This window comes from Ailuropoda melanoleuca, chromosome 3, assembly GCF_002007445.2.
Source record: "Ailuropoda melanoleuca isolate Jingjing chromosome 3, ASM200744v2, whole genome shotgun sequence".
In the NCBI taxonomy this organism is placed as follows: Eukaryota; Metazoa; Chordata; class Mammalia; order Carnivora; family Ursidae; genus Ailuropoda; species Ailuropoda melanoleuca.
The window spans coordinates 71,797,451-71,817,379 of record NC_048220.1 but is presented as its reverse complement, the minus strand read 5'-3'; the positions used below and the strand labels follow the sequence as shown (position 1 = coordinate 71,817,379).

General features: G+C 34.3%; 1 pseudogene; it reads left to right on the top strand.

Moving 5' to 3' along the window:
* Positions 1-11,482: 11,482 nt before the first annotated feature.
* On the top strand, positions 11,483-13,224 carry LOC100481915 (annotated as a pseudogene).
* The last annotated feature ends 6,705 nt before the right edge of the window (positions 13,225-19,929 follow it).

Below are 19,929 nucleotides of genomic sequence, written 5' to 3'. Positions count from 1 at the left end.
AAAAATGGAATCTCTCTGCTTTGGAAATCTTACCTAAAGATATATACCTTTTGTATACATGGGGCTGAACAAAAAAGATCAGTCACACTCAGATGTCAGAGGGTGAAAAAAGGTATAAACCATTGGATGTCTGACTGTAGGTTTTCTTAAGTTAACATGGTCTTGGTATATTTGTGAAGTGATAAATATAAGAAAATTGTGAAATCAGTTTTTTTAACGTCTTCTTTATTATACTTTGTTGGACAGTCTTTGGGTATTTGGTTTTAGTTTTCCGTGCAATATATTTTTTATGATAGTATCTTTCTCTTACTTCAATTTTTTGAACATTTTAATGAAAAAAAATCAATGCATATAGGCAATTGCCCTCCCTTTCATCAAAGCTATCTGAAAGATAAATGCATTGGAATAAAATTAAGTGTATCTGAGAATTAAAACACATAGTAAACCTTTCTTTAAAATATAGACAGATAACTTTATATTCAAGAAAGAAAAAAATTGAAAATGGAGGTAATATTAATGAATTTACCTCATTATCTCCAGGCAAGTAAAAAGAAAGTGATTATAGGGAATTTGTTAAAATGGGTATATTTTATTTGTCTTTATTTTAAAAAATACTAAGCAATGAGTTAAGCCCAAAATAAACTCTGTTTTAATCTAGGACTATTGAAGTATAGTATAAGAGTAGTATGTGAGAAGACTTTAAGGAGTAAGCCATTTACAAGAGACTCTGGATATTAAAATATTTAACCCAATTTCCAGAAGTGAAGTCCAATGTCTGGAAATCCTACTGAGTGTATAAAGAGGAAAAAAAAAAACTATTATGGAATGAAACTACAAGTCCTACTAGAAGAGAGTAAAAATGAGAAGAATAGTAAACATATAAATATAATGTTAAAAAATTAAGTCTAAAATAAAATGCCAAATGGATACATTAATCAAGTTACAAAATAAGGCTGAATATGGCATTTTTCCTTAATACAGAATATTCATATTTCATATAAATTATTACATTCAGTATCTGCATTCAGTAGCTCTTGTCAACCTTCTACAGTAAAAATAAGCTAAACCACAGATTTGATGTTATTACTTCCCTAGTGAGAAACTTGTAAAGCTTCATCTTCTCCTGATCAGGCATGGAAAAAAAACTTTCAATTGTTGGGTTGTATGGATTTAGATACTATATTGAAATTTATTGCAATAATTCGATTAAAAAGGGCACACAGGGGCACCTGGGTGGCGCAGTCGTTAAGCATCTGCCTTCAGTCTCTGAGGATGAAATCTGACTATACTTTAAAGAGTACTAATTTTTTTGCAGATCCATTCTCATATATATTACCTATATATTTAGTCAAGTTTTAGTTGTGGAATGTAATACAACATTTATATTTGGAGCTACAGTAGGTGGTGTTATGTTGCTGTGGAACTATTTCATGTGTGTTATAGTCCATTACCCAATCAGACTGCTAGTGTCTTGCAGGAGAGAAAATGGTTTATGCCACTGAAATATCTTACCAAATTTTTATTTCTATTTTCTCTTAATAATGTTTCTCGATTTATTGATGCACTCTTGTCAAAAATGAATTATATTCACACTCCCACTCCCCTATCCAGTTTCTCTCCCACTTCACACACTTACATGTAGAGATTAGAACTCTAGAGAGCAAGAACATACTACCGATGTAATTAGTGCAATTCCAGGCAAAAGTCAGGGGGAAAGAGAGCCATACCTGTTGATCTTCACTCTTAGAATATCTGCATTGTCAATATCCAGAGTATTTGGAGGTCCTGCACTGAGAAGACAAAACTGTGGTTCTGTTACTGTGGCTTAAGTATATGATGAAAGGCTGTTTTTGATACCAGTTGAGTACAGAAGAAAAATGTCCAAGCTCCAAAGTGTTTTTAAGATATTGGAGAGTTCTCTTTCCATGAATGATCGGGAAGGCAAGTCTGCCCCTGAGAGGTTTCCAGATCCTCAGTCCTCTGTGGCTACTATTACAAAATCACTTTCAATAATAAACAAAAGCATAAATATTAAGTTCAGATATTTAATAGTATATCACAGGCCAGGGCTTGCGCTAAATGTTCCATATGCACTCTCACATTTTATTCTTTTTTTTTTAAAGATTTTATTTATTTATTCGACAGAGATAGAGACAGCCAGCGAGAGAGGGAACACAAGCAGGGGGAGTGGGAGAAGGAAGAAGCAGGCTCCCAGCGGAGGAGCCTGATGTGGGGCTCAATCCCGTAACGCCGGGATCACGCCCTGAGTCGAAGGCAGACGCTCAACCGCCGTGCCACCCAGGCGCCCCTCTCGCATTTTATTCTGATGATATGAGGTAGGTACTACTACAGGTTTTGTTTTATGAGCATCTCTTACACGTAACAGTGACATGAATTGAGAGTAATTGGTCATAAAATATAGATTCTCTGAACTCATTCAAAAAGCCTTTATTGAGCCCATTCATAACTAATATAAGGAAATAATGATTATAAGGACAAGGAAACCTGAAACCTTTATCTCAGCAATCAGCCACTGTAACAGCCACAAAACTGTGCTCATAAAAGAAAAGCAGAATTGTGATATATGTTGGTAGATGTGGCTCATTTCCTTTGCTTCAGTCTTTTGAGAAAACAATGAGAAGAACTCAGAATTGACATGATAGCAGCATAAAATGAATCAATATAAAAAAATTACAGATTAAATGATAGGATGTGCAAATATTTATTAAAGTAATCTGGATCGGGTGATTGGAGAAATTGTGTGGGCATTTAGGTAGAACGGTATTGGCCATGACTTATTAATTATTGAAGCTTGATGCTTGGTATATTTATATATTTTTTTATAATAATACATTAAAAATTAGAAAAAAGATCAATATGCAATTTAAAACTCTGATGAGTTCACAAGCAACCAAATAGTTGTTTCATTTTAATATTATAGTTCAGTTCAGCAAGTGCATGAATTTCTCTTCCTCAACCAAAATGCAATTAACATCCATGAAATTATACAATTTTCTATTTGCCTTTGCCCACCTATAATAATTGTGGCTAACGGCCATCTAAATTATTCATTTTATATGGTGAGCAAGTGATTATTCTTAAAACAGATCCTGTGCTCTTTTAAATTGCTTTTCTTCATTCTCCAGTTGGCCCAGACCATTACTGAGTTAAATGTTTCTTAATGAAGAGTACTGCCTCACTGAACTTTGCTTTGTCTGCAAATCATAGGAATAATTTGAAATTCCTAAAGTCCAGAACTGCATCTCAAAAGGAGATGGCAAATGCTAAGATTCTGTGTCTCTACACTACAGCTTTTATCTGAAATGCCTTTTTTCTTTTTTCTTTGGAACAATAGACTCTCAGAGGTTGTATTTTAAATCTATAAACCTGGATACAAATAGTCTGTGTGCTGATTATTCTAGGAAGTGGATTTTATCAATGAAGACATAAACAGAACTTATAAAATGAATAGGAACATGATGTATGAGGGGAGAGGGGCAAAAGAGAGGCGTTGAATAGTGGTTCTGCTTCCTTCCCCCCTCCCCCTACTAGTGCTTCATGTGGAGAAGAGAAGCTGCTGATCAAACTGCCTCAGTCCAAGGCATTGATAGAGTTACACTCTTTAAAAGGTGAGATCAAACTGTGCTGGAGCCGTTGTGCTTTTTCCATTCCTCTTTATTTTCCACTTCCTTTGTGTACCATCCACTTCCATGTGGTGTGGTTATACTGAAGTTGACTATACGTATCTGATGATGTCACTTGCCCTTTACCTTGATTCTTGTTAGGAGGCAGATAGAGAAAATAAAGCCAACATTTAAGAAACAGGAAGTAAGGGTTTCCATTACACTGTGACCCTTTACCAGACCCTATGTCATAGTGTGGGTTTAGCCTATATGCTAATAACCTGGAATTTTCATTTGGATATCATTTCTTTCCTACATTCCTCTCTGGGTGTGTGTGTGTGTGTGTGTGTGCGCACGTATGTTCAAGTTCAGGCCATCAGAGATGATTAGTGAAATATTCCAGCCTGGGTCAAAATGACCTATAGCCACGACCAGAAAACCATGATTCTACACACTGTACATGCACACTTAGCAGCGGCATTATTTTAATGCTATATATATATATATATATTTGTTGTTTAATGGCTAAAGACTTCGTTTATTTTCTGAAATTATTTTGGGGAGAAAATAATTACTCTTAAGTTTGTGGGCCTGATTCAGTGGCTTTGTAAACAAGTGGTGCAAACATAGCAAATTGGAACTTGAAAATTATAAAATCTGGAAACATTTACTTTTATTTTCCCCGTGTTTGCTTGAGCTTCTGGTTGACACAGCACATCTCTAAGATATGGAAATCCCTTATCCTTCTCTGCTTCCATCAGGTGCCAGGAATTGATTTTGCAGTCAGCACGAGCATCATGCCTAGCTGTGTCCTTCTTCTTTCCTGACTTTCCCTTGACTTTACCTTCTAGTTAGTCAGAAAGCAATCACAAAACCCCGACAGTGTCAAAATTATAGTATTCTAAATGTCTCAGCTAGGCATCTCCAAACTTCAAAACCTCCTGACTTTTCTTGTGATCAAGGACCCATGTAAGCCTAATCAAGTGCCTTCATACACAGACACTCATTTTGCTAAATTATTATGTGTTGTAATAAAAAAGTAATCATTTTAATGCAAAACTTTTCACTATAGTGATAAAATAAATGTTCATGCAATATTTAAATATGAAATAGCAAAATTAAACACGTAGACACATTTTATTATAACTGATGAATGTAATAAATTAACATTCTGTGAGTATGCGATTTTTAAATTAGAGTTTTTTCCCTACACTTTGGTTATACAGGAAACAAATTTAAACTTTCTTTCAAGTAATAAATACAAAAGCATAATCAAATGTAAAGTTTAGCTTCTATATTTATATCTCTTTTATCCACATTTGTTCCCACTTATTGTTAACCAGAGCAATTGCCCAGGAAAATAGACCTGAAATAAACAGTTTATTAATTTGTATGGATAATAGTACTGAAAATCCTATGGTGGCCAAATATACTGGGCTGTTCAAGGTATCTGATAGATTTATATGGGGTGGGATATGTTTTAGGAATGGGGATATAGGAAGTTCCATAAATCAGATTTCATATCTCTGAGGTATACCTAGGCCATGGATAAGTAAAATGTTCCAGTGGAAAGTATAAGCACAGGGCAAACGGAGCCACAGCTGCTAATTCCATTGCCTTCAAATATATCAAGTTAAGGCTTCATCTCTAAACCTACTACATTTGCTGAGTAGGAATTCATGTTATCTGTTTATATATCTTTTGATTTCAAAATTAAAATGCCAGACATCTGAACTTGATAATTGTGATATATCCAACTTCACAAATGTTGGCAATTTTTTTCTAAAACCTTTATACAGGCCAACCCTACACAGGCAAAATTAAACTTGTCTTTCTGAGGAATTCCATCTGGAAATGACATGTAGACACCAGAGGGGTTTTTTTTGAAAATTATCTATTTATTAATTTTCCACTTAAAATCCTTTTAAGTTTTTCTATAGTCCATCAATTAAATACTGATTTCTCAGCAGGCCATTTCCTCTCCTCCACAATATAGACTCAACCTCACTTAAATTCTTATATCCTTCTTTTCTCATACTGGTTGTTACCTTTCTTCATACTATTTCCATACATTCCACACTTCCATTTTTGTTTCACAGCTCATCTTGAGCCCTGTATTCCTCAGAAAGCTCTCCCCCACTCTGGCCCCATAATTGGATTTGTGCTTTACTTTTCCTGAAGCGCCAGGGGATATTTATCTTCTCATATGGTGTTTACGTCAGTTACACCGATGCCTGGGTATTTAATAGACAAAGTATCCAAACCTAGGGGAGCCTTCTAGCCTCAGAACATGCCTAGCTTTGTCTTGGAATATCAGGGTGTTTTCAGTGTTGTAGATATAATGGAGGGCAAGAGAATTAATGTGTACTGAGTAGGTATACAAGGCTGGGCACTTGGTTTTATTACAGGGAAATATTAAAGTTGTTTTTGATTCTGCCAGTGCTCCATCAGTTTAATTAAAATAACTGCTGTATTTGAGCTTCAAGAACTGATGTATTCTCCAGGAACTTTCAGTCAGAGAAAGGATACTTGAGGTATGCACTCCATATCTATTCATTTACATACTACAATGCCCGTGGGTTAGCTGGGAAACCTGTTGCAATGGTACAGTTAAGGTGTTAAAACAAAATGAAAGCTGTTGGCTGTAATTGAAAAAAAAATAAATAAAATGGGTTCTTCCTGGTTATTTTTCTAATAGTACTGAAAACATTTTATGCCTATTGTTTATGAAAGGGGTATTATCTCAGAGAATTATCAATTATTCCATGCTGTAACGATGCTAGCTCCAACTGTTTCCATCAGATCAGACCATTTTCTTCTGGTCTAGCATGCTTCCATTTACTCCATGCACAGATTCCAGCATCATTTTGGTAAAATACATATTAATCATGGTACTTTTCTCCTCAAAGACCCATCTCATGGCTTGATATGAATTTCAGAATGAATTCCAGGTTCCTACCAAGGCATTAACGAATACCCAAATCTGAATCTAATCTCTCTCTCTCTCAATCGTTTTCTTCTGAAATCCTACTATATTGGACAAATTCATCACCTTATCAAAAATATTTTGAAGCTGTATCAACCAGGGCTTACTCTAAGAGATAGAAAACTGTAGGTATATTAACAAGAAAGAAATTGAATACAGGAAATTAAGTGACTACAAAACTGATAGAAATGTTGAAGACAAAAACCAGATTCTCACTCAAGCTACAAGAACAATTACAAGGGCAATGATGAGCTGATTCACTAGGTAGCCACTTCTCTGAAGCCAAAATAGGAGCTAAGGTCAGAATCAAAAAGCCTCTACCAGAGCTGACACCTCGCTATCAGAATACTGGATAATAGGCTTGGAACAGAGCTGCAGAAAAACTACCACCAAAATTGGGCTGAAATTGGTCTCTGCTTCATTTCCTCCTTTCAGTTATCCTTTTTGTCATTGCTTTGGGGGAAAGTCAACTTCCTCCTCTGGGAAGAGAACACAAAGTCTCTAGTGGTTATCCCTCTAGACACCCTTACGTTTTTGAGGGTTTTTTGGTTTGTTTGTTTTTGTTTTTGTTTTTTTGTAAAAATCATGTGTCTTTTTAGACACCCTTACATTTTATTTAATGAGTTTCTTTTTCTGACATATGAGCATTTAAGTGAGTCCTCAAACGTTTATGATAAAATCTCATTTAGAAGGAGAGAAAGTGTTCTTTGGTAGAGTAAATAATTTAAAAGCCAGAGAAAGATAATTTAAGAGAGTGGGAGACAGAGAAACAATTCAAATATCTGAAAATCTGAATTTATTTTAATAGATTCTATTTCTGTTGCCTAATAATTGAGCACTATAAGAAAGATTATTTTGTGACCTGGTCACTTTATGCATGTTATCTATTAATCTTTTAACCACTTTTCATCTACCATCTTTGTCAGTATCCTTTTCCTAATTTAATAGAAGAAAATTAATCTCAGGGGAATAGATTTTCCCATGTTAAAAAAGAGGTTAACATTAAAAGGTAATTATGATTGCTACCAGCCTTCTTTCTCATGTAAAATAACACTCATTTTATTATGTTTGAAATTTATGCCAGTAGAAAACATTAAAAACTTATTATTTTGTTATTGACTTTGTGTTGTTTAAAACTGTGGAAAGAAGGTAAATGGAAATAAACATGTTTCAGTTAAGCTCAATAAAAAGGTAAATTATTGTGAAAGAATAATTTACATTACCTAAATGGTGTAGAGAGGATTATTTGGCAACAATTCAAGTTACTTACAGGGGAAAAGCAATAGTATTTCACAGTGTGGACAATTATTGGTACAATGTGTAGTTTTTTCCCTTTAATAATTACCTGTTCCCTTTTGTCACAACTGCACAAGACAGAATAATTAAAGTATATTAGCTACATTGTGGAAGGGACATTTGGTTTTAATTAACTTTGGAGCATAAGAAAGGCAATTTGCTTTATATTACCATTCATTCTTTGATGCACACATACACACATACACATAGAGTCTGTATGCAGAAAGGCAACTATGTGAAATGCTACAAAGCTTCTCAATCTGGAGTTACACTAAGCCTACCTAAAATGTACAAAATGTTTCATGCAGTAGAAATCCTTTCTTCTCTTTGATAGACAGTTGTGTGGCATCCTCATGTAAAATGACTTAAAACAAGAAGTCAGTTTTTTGAGTATTCCAAAAGTGGACTGGACAATCAACAAAGCCACCTGCCATTTATATGGCATGAACAGAAAGCCAGAACTCCCTGGAGAGTGAAATTGCAATGCATATTCATTTTAAGTTACAACTTAAAGAAGTAAGATGGACACCTCTGACTTGTTTAATACAATTCAGTGAAAAAGAAGTTTATGTTATAGTTGGGTAGAGTGTCAATGAAACCTATAGATTTGGAATGCATATAGATTACCTGCATGATAAACTAATGTAACCATATTCCTCTACCAGGAGGATATTGACCATGTATCAGTTAGCTTTTGCTCCCTATCAAACCACTTCAAATATTAAAGGTTTAAAATAATGACCATTTTTTTAACTCATGATTCTGTGATTGGGCACTTGAGTTGGCCTTATTTGGGCAATTTTGTTTCACTGGCTCAGTTATATGTCTGAGCTTAACATTATGGTCAGCTTGGAAGTGGCAATGTGGACTGACTGCAGCTGGAAGAATGTCTCTTCTCTCCATGGTCTCTCACATTTCAGCAGGCCAGCTGAAATTTGTTTACATGACAACTGGGCAGGATTCCAAGAAAGAGTAGAAGTTACTCTGGATTCCTGAGCCCCTGAGCTTAGAATTGGCATGCTATCACTTATACTACATTATATTGGCCAACCACGTCATTCAGCCAGCCCATATTCAAGAAATGGAAGAAGAAATTCCACTCTTTAATAGAAAGAGATTCCAAGCTATATTGAAAGGATATAAACATAAGGAGGACAGAAAGATTGTGGCCAGTTATTCAATCTACCGCACCACATTGGGAAATATATTTTATTACTGACATAGTTCTCTTGATAATGAAGTGCATGATAATGAAGCCTACAAACAAAAGTAGGCTTCAGAGGAGGGATGTATATATGTTGTTCTTTCTGTCTTCCCATTCTTTTTCCAATGTCACCTCTGGTTCAGCATAAATAATCTTCTATGACTCTTAAGTGAGATTCATTCCAAGCACCTTAGACTGCTGTTCAGCAGTTCTACACTTCCATCAATTTAACTTATTTTAACATCCAAATATTCAACATACACATTTCTAAGTATGACCTTTCTTTTTTTTTTTTAAGATTTTATTTATTTATTTGACAGAGATAGACAGCCCGCGAGAGAGGGAACACAAGCAGGGGGAGTGGGAGAGGAAGAAGCAGGCTCCCAGCAGAGGAGCCTGATGTGGGTCTTGACCCCAGAACACCGGGATCACGCCCTGAGCTGAAGGCAGACGCTTAATGACTGAGCCACCCAGGCACCCCTAAGTATGACCTTTCTGACCTCCAAGAGTTGATACCCTGAGAATATCTTCAAAAACTCCGATTATTTTGTGTTTTCATGTAGTTTCTTACATCTGTATTATTATTCTCAAATTTACTTCATACTTTTAGATATATTCTCTATAGCCTTTCCCTGAATAAGACTCTTTGCCTTGAAAATATCTTTTTAATTAAGTGCATTTAATATTTACCTTCATTTGAGTTCACTTAGAAATTGTTTATATCTCATACGTCTTAAGTTATCTCTTGATAGGAATGATTTTGTTATCTTTCTATCTCCATTATAATACCTGTAGACAAGGATAACGTTCTCTCCTTTGTAGCATTTATACAATCTACTACTCTAGGTATTAATTATTATTACAGCTAAATTATTATCTGTCATCTCTCTCTCTGTATGTACACACCCAAATACATATATGCATGTGTGTATAAATGTGTGTTTATAGATAGATGGATATATAAATAGATAAATGAAAAAATACATTGACACTTAAATTACTCATTTGAATGTCATATATAATAGCAACATAATATTAAAATTTCAGTATCTGTATGGACTCAGATAAGGCATTTTCTTTTTTTCACTCTATAATATATTCCTGGTTAACAGGAATCATCTGTATGTATGTGCATAGTAGTGCCCATGGTGAAATTTTAAAAATTATTTTTGACTCTTAATTATAGATAATCATATGATGGTTACCAGAGGGGAGGGCTGTCGGGGATGAGTGAAATAGGTGATGGGGATTAAGGCATGCACTTGTGATGAGCACTGGTGATGTATGGAAGTGTTGCATCACTATATTGTACACCTGAAACTAATATAACCTAACTGGAATAAAAATAAAAAATGTTAACTAACTGGAATTAAAGTAAAAACTTAAATAAATAATTATTTTTTACAAGAATGATAATATAATTTATACTCTAAATAAAAAGTAGTAAGGGGCAAAGAAATGTAGAATGAAAGAAGTAAAACTCATGAACATCAATGTGCTGGTTTAAGTTTTTTTTTTTTTATTTAATCCTCATCATCTAAATGAAAATGAAAACTAAGGTTATATTCTTCTAGATTCTACTAGAAAAATATCTTTGGCTTATTCTGAATCTATATAACAATAGAGTATAAGTATTATAATAGTCATGATTTTATTATACTTCAATGCAATAGGAATCAAAATTCTAAGTTCCTTCAGACATCAGAGATATTCACTTGTTTTAAGATCAGAGAGGAAATCCATCTTATTTTGATGACTCTCTGATCACACTTAAACAGTAACCCTTGTCGCCTTCAGAGATACTAATAGACTAGTTGCTAGGAGCTGAAATTCTTGTCAAATGATCCTGGGGTTAAATCTCTGTTCTGCCATTGAAATATTATTTTTGGTAATAAGTTACTTAAGCCCTTTAGTGCCCAATTTCTTCACCTGTGAAATATGAGTAAGAATCACACCTGTCTTTCTGGTTATGGTTAAATATAAAGATATATTATAAACTGGAGAAGAGCTTGTATTCAGTTCAAGATGATGCTATAAATATCAGATGAAGTCCTGTAACTTTCCTAAGTACCAGTGTGCATAAGTTATTCTTATTCTTGCTTTGTTTGTTAAAAATGGGAATTAAAAATAGATACTCCATGGTATTACACATATACATTAATAAGGTAATGTGCATAAATGCACTTAGAATGATTTCTAGTAAATCGACATTCAATAAAGGTGAACTTTCTTTTAAAAATATATTGAGATCAAATTGTAGTAGCAGAATTTATTAGCAGGATACTTACTGAGGACAAAGCCAGGTGACTATGAAAAGTCTGTGGCATGCACTCTAAATATCCCCTGTGCCACAAGGACCATGAGAGTCGCAATATGGTATGGCTGGCCAGAGCCACACAAATGGATAATAACACTAGTAGGCTTGTGTTCTAGCATTTTAAAAATGAAATCAAAGTCTTCAAAGCTTAACATGCCTAAAGGCATCCAATTAGGTATTCTAATTTGGTCTAATAGATCTCCTGATTCCAAAACTCATGATTTTTCCCCCACTACATTACTCTTTCATTCAGTCACTCGCACACACACACACACACACACACACACACACACTCACACACACTGCGAGTAAAACATTTTTTGAAACAGACTTATACACAGAAAACTTCTGGCTTAAATTAACCTCTTCTGACTACTGATCTCCACCTCATATTACTGATTTGTATTCACCTATCAGCATATGACAAAATAAATAATTGGAATAGTTTTAAAATAAACATATTTCAAGGAGGCCTTGGACATTTATAGATTAAAACATCCATCACAATATTTACAAACTCAAATAAAATGGAAGCTCAATCACCCCAAATTATAGCCCATTTGCAAAGCAAAGAATCTGTGGGATTTAATGCATACTTCTACATACTCAAATTACTATTTTAAATTACATTTTAATAATAAGCCCTGTTAAGCACTTGAGTAGAAGTCTTATCTGAAAGACCATACTTGTTTGTTAAAAAACTATTTTTTGCTTCCATTTTTGTTTAATTAATATTAGAATTTGCAGGAAAGATAATGCATATAAAAACACGTTTTGTTGAAAACTCCAGCTCTTTTAGTGAGCCCAGTCTTCCATTATCCATCCTAACCCATGCACAGAGCAAAGATGTTCTGCCTCTTCTACAGAGAATTCTCACATTACCATGTCCACTTCTGCTTTTCCTGCTTCTCTCCAGCAATTTTCTGGTTCCAACCAGAGCCAAAGGGTTATAGCCATCTATAACCAGTCTTCAGTCAGCTTCCTGGGCTCCATATTGCCATCACAGTCTGATTACGGCAGCAATAAATCCCCTCCACTGTAGACTCCAACTATCATCAGCCCTAAAGTGGTCAACCTATAAATGCTAACTCATCTCAAACTGCAAATTCTAGGCCCATATCAGGAACTCTCAACCATGAAACACAAATATCAAAAGAGAAGCTTTGAGTCAAGATTTGGAGAGAAAGCTGAAATGGAAGGACAGCCTTCATCATAATGGAAATCAATGGATAACATATGAAGAGAAGATGGGTTGCAGATTCCTAGGATCACAGAATGTAGCTGCTGTGTTTCAAGCTCAAGATCGCGGAAAGGCACAAGATTTGCCACAACACAGTTCTGAGCAGGCACAACTGTACGTTCCAATTTCAAAGGGAGATGTGAATGATTAGGGTGCAATCCAGAAGAAATCCTACCCACAGTATTTCATTCTAGTGCCAGAGAACATGTTGACTGAACTGGAAGATTCTGCAGCATGAGCAGACCACCAGTTCCTGATATGTCATGCTGTGTAAGTGGAAGACCAGTTTAATCAGACGACTTTCACAAAATAATGGTGTCTGACAAGAGTTTTCATTCATTCATCTTTTATGGTGACAGCTTCAGATGCAGGGTTTTTGCATGTGTTGCCATGAGCAGAACAGGAGAAGCCACCTGTACTGTGCTACTGAGCATTCTTGCAAAAGAACATAGAAGAGCACCAATGTTTATCTTCAGACAACAGAGAAAAAATGTTTTTGAGGGCAACTCGGTGGTGGGTATACCAGATCTCAGCAGTACCTTCACAAAGCTTTTCTAGAAAAGAAATAATGAAATGGATGGGACTGCNAGAAGAGCACCAATGTTTATCTTCAGACAACAGAGAAAAAATGTTTTTGAGGGCAACTCGGTGGTGCTGGTAGACCAGATCTCAGCAGTACCTTCACAAAGCTTTTCTAGAAAAGAAATAATGAAATGGATGGGACTGCAGGAGATTATGCTAAGTGAAATAAGTCAAGCAGAGAAAGACAATTATCATGTGGTTTCACTCATTTATGGAACATAAGAAATAGCAGGAAGATCGGTAAGAGAAGGAAGGGAAGAATGAAGGGGGATAAACAGAAGGGGAATGAACCATGAGAGACTATGGACTCCGGGAAACAAACTGAGGGCTTCAGAGGGGAGGGGGGTGAGGGACTGGGATAGGCCGGTGATGGGTATTAAGGAGGGCACGTATTGCATGGTGCACTGGGTGTTATACGCAAATAATGAATCATGGAACTCTCCATCAAAAACTAAGGATATACTGTATGGTGACTAACATAACAAAATAAAAATTATTAAATAAATAAATAAATGAAATAACGAAATGGTGCAATTCAACACTGACTGAATAAGCTTATAGCATGACAACTATAGATTAATTCCTTTACTATTTAAAGATGTCAGCAAGAGGGGTGTCTGGGTGGCTCAGTCATTAACCGTCTGCCTTCGGTTCAGGGCATGATCGCAGGGTCCTGGGATCAAGCCCCGCACTGGGCTCCTCTGCTGGGAGGCTGCTTCTTCCTCTCCCACTCCCCTGCTTGTGTTCCCCTCTCTCTCTGGCTATCTCTGTCTATGTCAAATGAATAAATAAAATCTTTAAAAAAAAAAAAAAGATGTCAACAAGAAAGATTCTGGTGTTTGCTGTTAATAAAGCCAAGTTAATGAGTCATCACATGTAACAGTTTAGATGTTACAGCCTGTCCAAACCAACTCTTCCAACTCCTGAGCTGCTATGTGTTCAACCAGCTTTCAACAGGAAAAGTTTAGATGTGAAACAAACCTTTAACCCAGAAGGAGAGTTTCAGCATCTGGCAGCTCAGTCTGGACTCCGTGAAAATGAAAAACTTGAATAACTTTATCAATATTGGAAAATGCAACAGCTATACTATTAGTGATGTATTTGATTAAATTTTTGAAATAAATCCATATCTGTATTAACAGAATGTGGCTTTATTAGATAATATAACTGATACATATGTATTTTATATGTATATGCTATACACATACATATAATGATATATGTCTATAAATATATACATATATTATTTATCCCCTAACTCTTAAATATTCTAGCTGTTTATCTGGCTTATGTAGACTACAGAAAGTCTGGGTTTATATTTAAGAAGACTATTTAAAATGTGGAATTTTAAGATTTAAGTCATACTCATTTGACAATTACAGGTTATGAATTAACGCCAACTTTTTAAACACATTTAATGCTTGTAATGAGTTTTATTGGTAAGCTGCTTTCTAAATACTGTTTAACCTGTTTTCTCTTATACTTTCCAACATGGTACAGATTATCAGAGTGTTCCAAAGTTTTATGTCAAAAGAAAATAAAGTTTCCAATATTTAAAACAGCAGAAAATACATACATTTCTTCTCACACCAAAGTAGCTATTATCTAAGTGATTTTTTTTAGGGAAAAGCTGGCAGAAGGTAATTATGATTAATTTTTTTTTCCTTTCAGTCTTTTGTCTCCTTTCAACTTTATTCCTAATTTTCCTACTACTTTATTTTCCGTCAGATTTTTTTTAACAAAATATTTTTTAGAGAGCTCTATTAATTGTGTTAACTTTCAAGTTAAGAAAATTAAGAGTGAACCCTAGGAGTAAGCTAGGTGTAATTACACAGTCAACAAAGCATCATCTGAGTCTCAGATTTGCTAACTTTTAGAGTATTCATATCAAGACACTAGCTTTTTCCTTTTTGCAGAACATGATGTATCCTTGATATGTTGCAGTCAATATATATGCTTTTATTTAATTTCTAATTACTAATTCAAAATGATGCATAACAAACATAGCTACTTAGATTTTAGCAGCCAGAAGAGAAGATGAATAACATTTTAATATTTAATGGGTCAGGCATTATAATGATTTACATTTATTATTTTATCTGACTCTTTCAAAAAACCTTGCAAGATAAATTTCATCCCCACTTTCCAGATAAAAAACTGAGACTTAGAAAACTCAAGTCACTTGTTCAATAGGATAGATCTATATTTGGAAGCAGTAGGACTGTTTCCTAGCAGACATGGTTCAAAATTAGTGTCATGATGTCATTTAGACTTCTTAAGACATATTTTTAAAATTATTATTTGGGCCACCTAAAGTCATATTTTCAAAATATGATAATAGTCACAGTTAAAATTCAAAGGGCATTAAGACAGCCAATGAAAGATTTATGCAAACTCATTGTTTTAAATCATAATTATGTGTGACTTATGAAGCTACCCATGGCTCTGTGAAAGGGCAAGATAATCTGTTCCATTTCTTTTGGTACAAAATAATTTTTAAAAACGGTGCCTTTTAGGGATGGCTGGGTGGCTCAGTCAGTTAAGCATCTGCCTTTGGCTCAAGTCATGATCCCAGGGTCCTGGGATCGAGTCCTGCATCGGGCTCCCTGCTCATTGGAGAATCTGCTTCTTCCTCTGCCTGCCGCTCCTTCTGCTTGTGCTTGCTCTCTCTCTGAAAAACAAAATCTTTTAAAAAAATGATGCCTTTTATTTTAAAGTGTCTCTCCATCATTTTTTCTTGTATGTAAAGTGGAAGATCCTGCTTTTCAAGCTCAAGAACATGGAGATGAGGTTAAGTGAGCAAGGCCAGCGGCAGAGAGAAGGAGCCTTATTAGATTTTCCAGAGCCCCCATAAGAATTGTTAAATATGCCCAAGGCAACTAACGTGTTCAAATAAAAATAAAATGGATGAGGGTTAGTATTAAAAGAAATCTTCACAAACATAACTGTTAATTGCTCATTTTCAACTAATATTTCAAACTAACTAAAAACTGAATTTCAAAGTCAGCTTAATATTTGAGTTATGATAGAGTATAGTGTATATTACATTATAACATTTCTTATAAATAAATAAAATTTGGAAAACTTAACTTTGTGGGTTTTGTTTTTTTTGGTTGAGTTTATCCTCCATTTCATGACATAAACGGGGGCTTAAAAATGAATTGCTCCTGGGGGCGCCTGGGTGGCTCAGTTGGTTAGGTTTCTGTCTTTGTCTTGGGTCACAATCCCAGCATCCTGGATCCAGTCCCGCATCAGGCTCCTTGCTCAGTGGAGAGCCTGTTTCTCCCTTTCCCTCTGCTACTCCCCCTGCTTGTGCACCCTCTCTCTGTCTGTGTCAAATAAATAGATAAAATCTAAAAAAAAAAAAAAAATGAATATCTCCTATTAAGTCTTGTGCTATTTTCAAAATATCTAAGAAAATGGGAGTGTATAATGCAGATGGCAATAGGATTTCTCCTCAATGCAAAATATTTGCACCATTTTTATTTTCATGTGCCCCGTAGTTGTAAAAATTGCCACATTAAAGGTCTGAATAAATCAATTTATTAATGAGTTATTATTACTAAAGTGAAAACACATTTACATTCTCAGAATTCTTAGTTCTTATTTTATTTTTATATTTATATATTTGTATTTATATTATTTATATTTATTATATGAATTATATATATAAATTATTCTGATTTATATAATTATATTTATATTATCTTATTTTAATTTATTTTTGTTGTATATACAGTTCATCTGTGTTGGAGGTTAGCTTCATTTTTCTCAAGTCTTTCAAAGGATGTGGTAAAATAAAGCTTAACCAATGTAACTTTATTTTTTGTTCACTATAGCTATTACTTCCTTATATAGTTGGTCTCCAGGAGTATTATCTGAAAAAAAAAACCCATTATGTTTGATTAAAATCATGTCATATTTGACTTTTATGATACCTAGGTTATTCATTGGGAAAAATATTAGACAGTTATGCTAATATTATTTTTGATCCCTTTCAAAATCTTTCTTTTCCTTTCTTTTATTCTCCTGCCTCCTTTTTGTCTTTGAGATGGGTGTTCAGATGTAAGGATAGTTTTAGAATGGTAATTGTAGGTCACTAATTTCTGTTTAACTTACTATGCAGATGGCAATACCTAAAAAAATCTTTTAGTAATGAAACTAACAAAGTCTCTAATTGTTGAAGTTGAATGCAGTCACAGGATGCTGTGAAGAATTTTGTCCTGTTGCTTTCTGTGTATTAATAGTTAAATGAATTAATGATGGGATTTGATTTTAGGGATGTCAGTTTGGGATGTAGGGCATATAATGGTAGAATATTAAAAGGTGAAAAAGAGGCTAGAAAGTTCATATGCCCATTTGGTATCATTTAGTGTTATATGTTTTTCAATATGAAGGTTGACTTATTCTATTAACCAAGTTCACAACCCTTGAATCATCTGCTAGCCTTCTGCTATAATCTTCTCCATGGGGTTGTCATTTTTAGAACTATGGTAATATTATATGCCTCTTCAGAAATATCTTCAAATTATAATTATGACAAACTAAGTCATGGGACATAGGAGACTATGCAATTTAAAGGATCAGTGAACACTGAACATACAATCTATTTTTTGAAATTACCCTCTTGAAGTTTCTTTTAAAAAGTTTATAAAACCGTGTCTACATACATCTGTTAGAGAAATGAATGGCTTCTGCCAACCACATTCTGCAAAACCTTGACCCTTTTAAAAATTCTTACACTCTTTGATCCCACATAGCTTTCCCCATTCCAGTGAGAACAAATTGTTTATTTTTTATTCTAGTAGAATAGTGTAGGTATTTCTATTTGTACTTATATCACTATACTGTCATTATTTGTATATGTTCTTTTGTCACTTGTTTCAGAGTGAACTTGTTAAGGGCAAAGGTATTATGTCATTATTCTTTTCTCATGTATTTATTTCCTTTACAAGTTGAACAGTACCTGAAGCAATGACATTCTTCAAGGAATTTTCCTGAAGAGTTTTTGATCCATAATAATAGTTCAATAATATTTGAACTACTGTTTAGGCATGGTATGAACTAGAGAGCCATTGAGCACAATGGCTACCAGCATTAGATATATGACAGCTACAAAGGTGCACTTTCTTCTACCCTATCTGTCAAGATACTAACCCACATACTCTTGTTTTCCTTGGAATTTTGAGTCCCTTCAATTCTATGCCAGACAATTATTTGTATTTATGATGTTCATTTTCTTCTTTCTTATTAACATTAATCCATTTACGGTGTGTGGCAGTAATTTGTCTGGATCAGCTCTTGACCTCCCACCTTTTCTTACTGCAACTAGCAGTGGCCCGTGATGCATTGTTGCCGTGATGCAATGTAAGCAGGAATTGTTAGAGGTCAAGAAATCATTTTAAAGAGGACAAAAATCAGCTGATTTGGGTTTGCAGTTCTTGTAGTTAAAGACACTTGAGTAGCAAGACAAAAGTTTGTATCATAAAGCTGCCGTATTACCCCTGAACTGATCTAAATACTTCCAGTTGGATTAAAACATGTTTCTATTTCATAAAAATAAACTAGAAAAAAATGTTGTAGTAAACAATGCATATAAATAGAATAAGAAATTGCAAAATCTATTTTACAGTTTTCAAAAAAATAGTTCTAAATGATTTCAGTTTTATTTAGTAAAGATAGTGTTAATCAGAAAGAAATGTTTCCAGTTATATTTTAAAGAAAGATATTTGATAATAAGAAAAGATTATCTCTTATGTTCTTGAGAACACTATTCATAATATTTAATAATAGCACTTGAAAGTAGCATAGGATGTATATTAGAAAATGCTTAAAATGAATGTATAGATATTTAATTTCTTGAAATAATCCAGCATTTATAACTAATGTCAAAAGGATAAATGTTAGTGACTTTATTTATTTAATAAAAAAGAACCAATAAAGCACTAATCACCATCATAAAATTAAATTGTGCAAAGTATTACTTAACAATGGAAAAGCTATTCTAGCAGCAGTAGGAGACTGAAACTATTATAACACACAAGAGGAAGTTTTGAACAACCGTAGGAATGGATAAACCCATGCTGATATCATATTATATACCATCTGAAACACAGATGATGGAATGAATCTCTAAAACCTCCAGAAGTGATACTGTGCTCTCATAGAAGATCTCCTGTGATGAAATCTTCACAGCCTCTGAAGCCTAGCCAGCACTTAAAAATCATAGGAGTCTATTAGTCTGTCTGTTCTAGCAGAATACTCTTCATATTGTTTGAACCCATTGTCCTATAGGAAATATGAACAACCAGTCTTCTAAGGATAAACCTTTTTGAAAATCATTGACAATTATATGGTCTCTTGATTATAGCTTTTTAAGGTTATATAAATCTGAATTAGTTTTCTATAAAATTAAACGAGTCTACTCATTGCCAGTATTAAAACTCCAAATAACTTTTTTAAGCATGGGACTATGAAAGGACTACAAAACCGTAACAGAATATTGTGATTCTGGGTTTAAGAATAGCATGAAGTGTCATTTAAACTTGCCCGTTATGCTCTCACCAAGAAATCATACACAAGTTGTCTCTAGCTTCTGCACGGATTGTGATAGAGGATTAGGCACAGTTCTCATTCTGAACGAATCAGATAAACTTTTTACCTGTTGGTTCCTAGATCCTG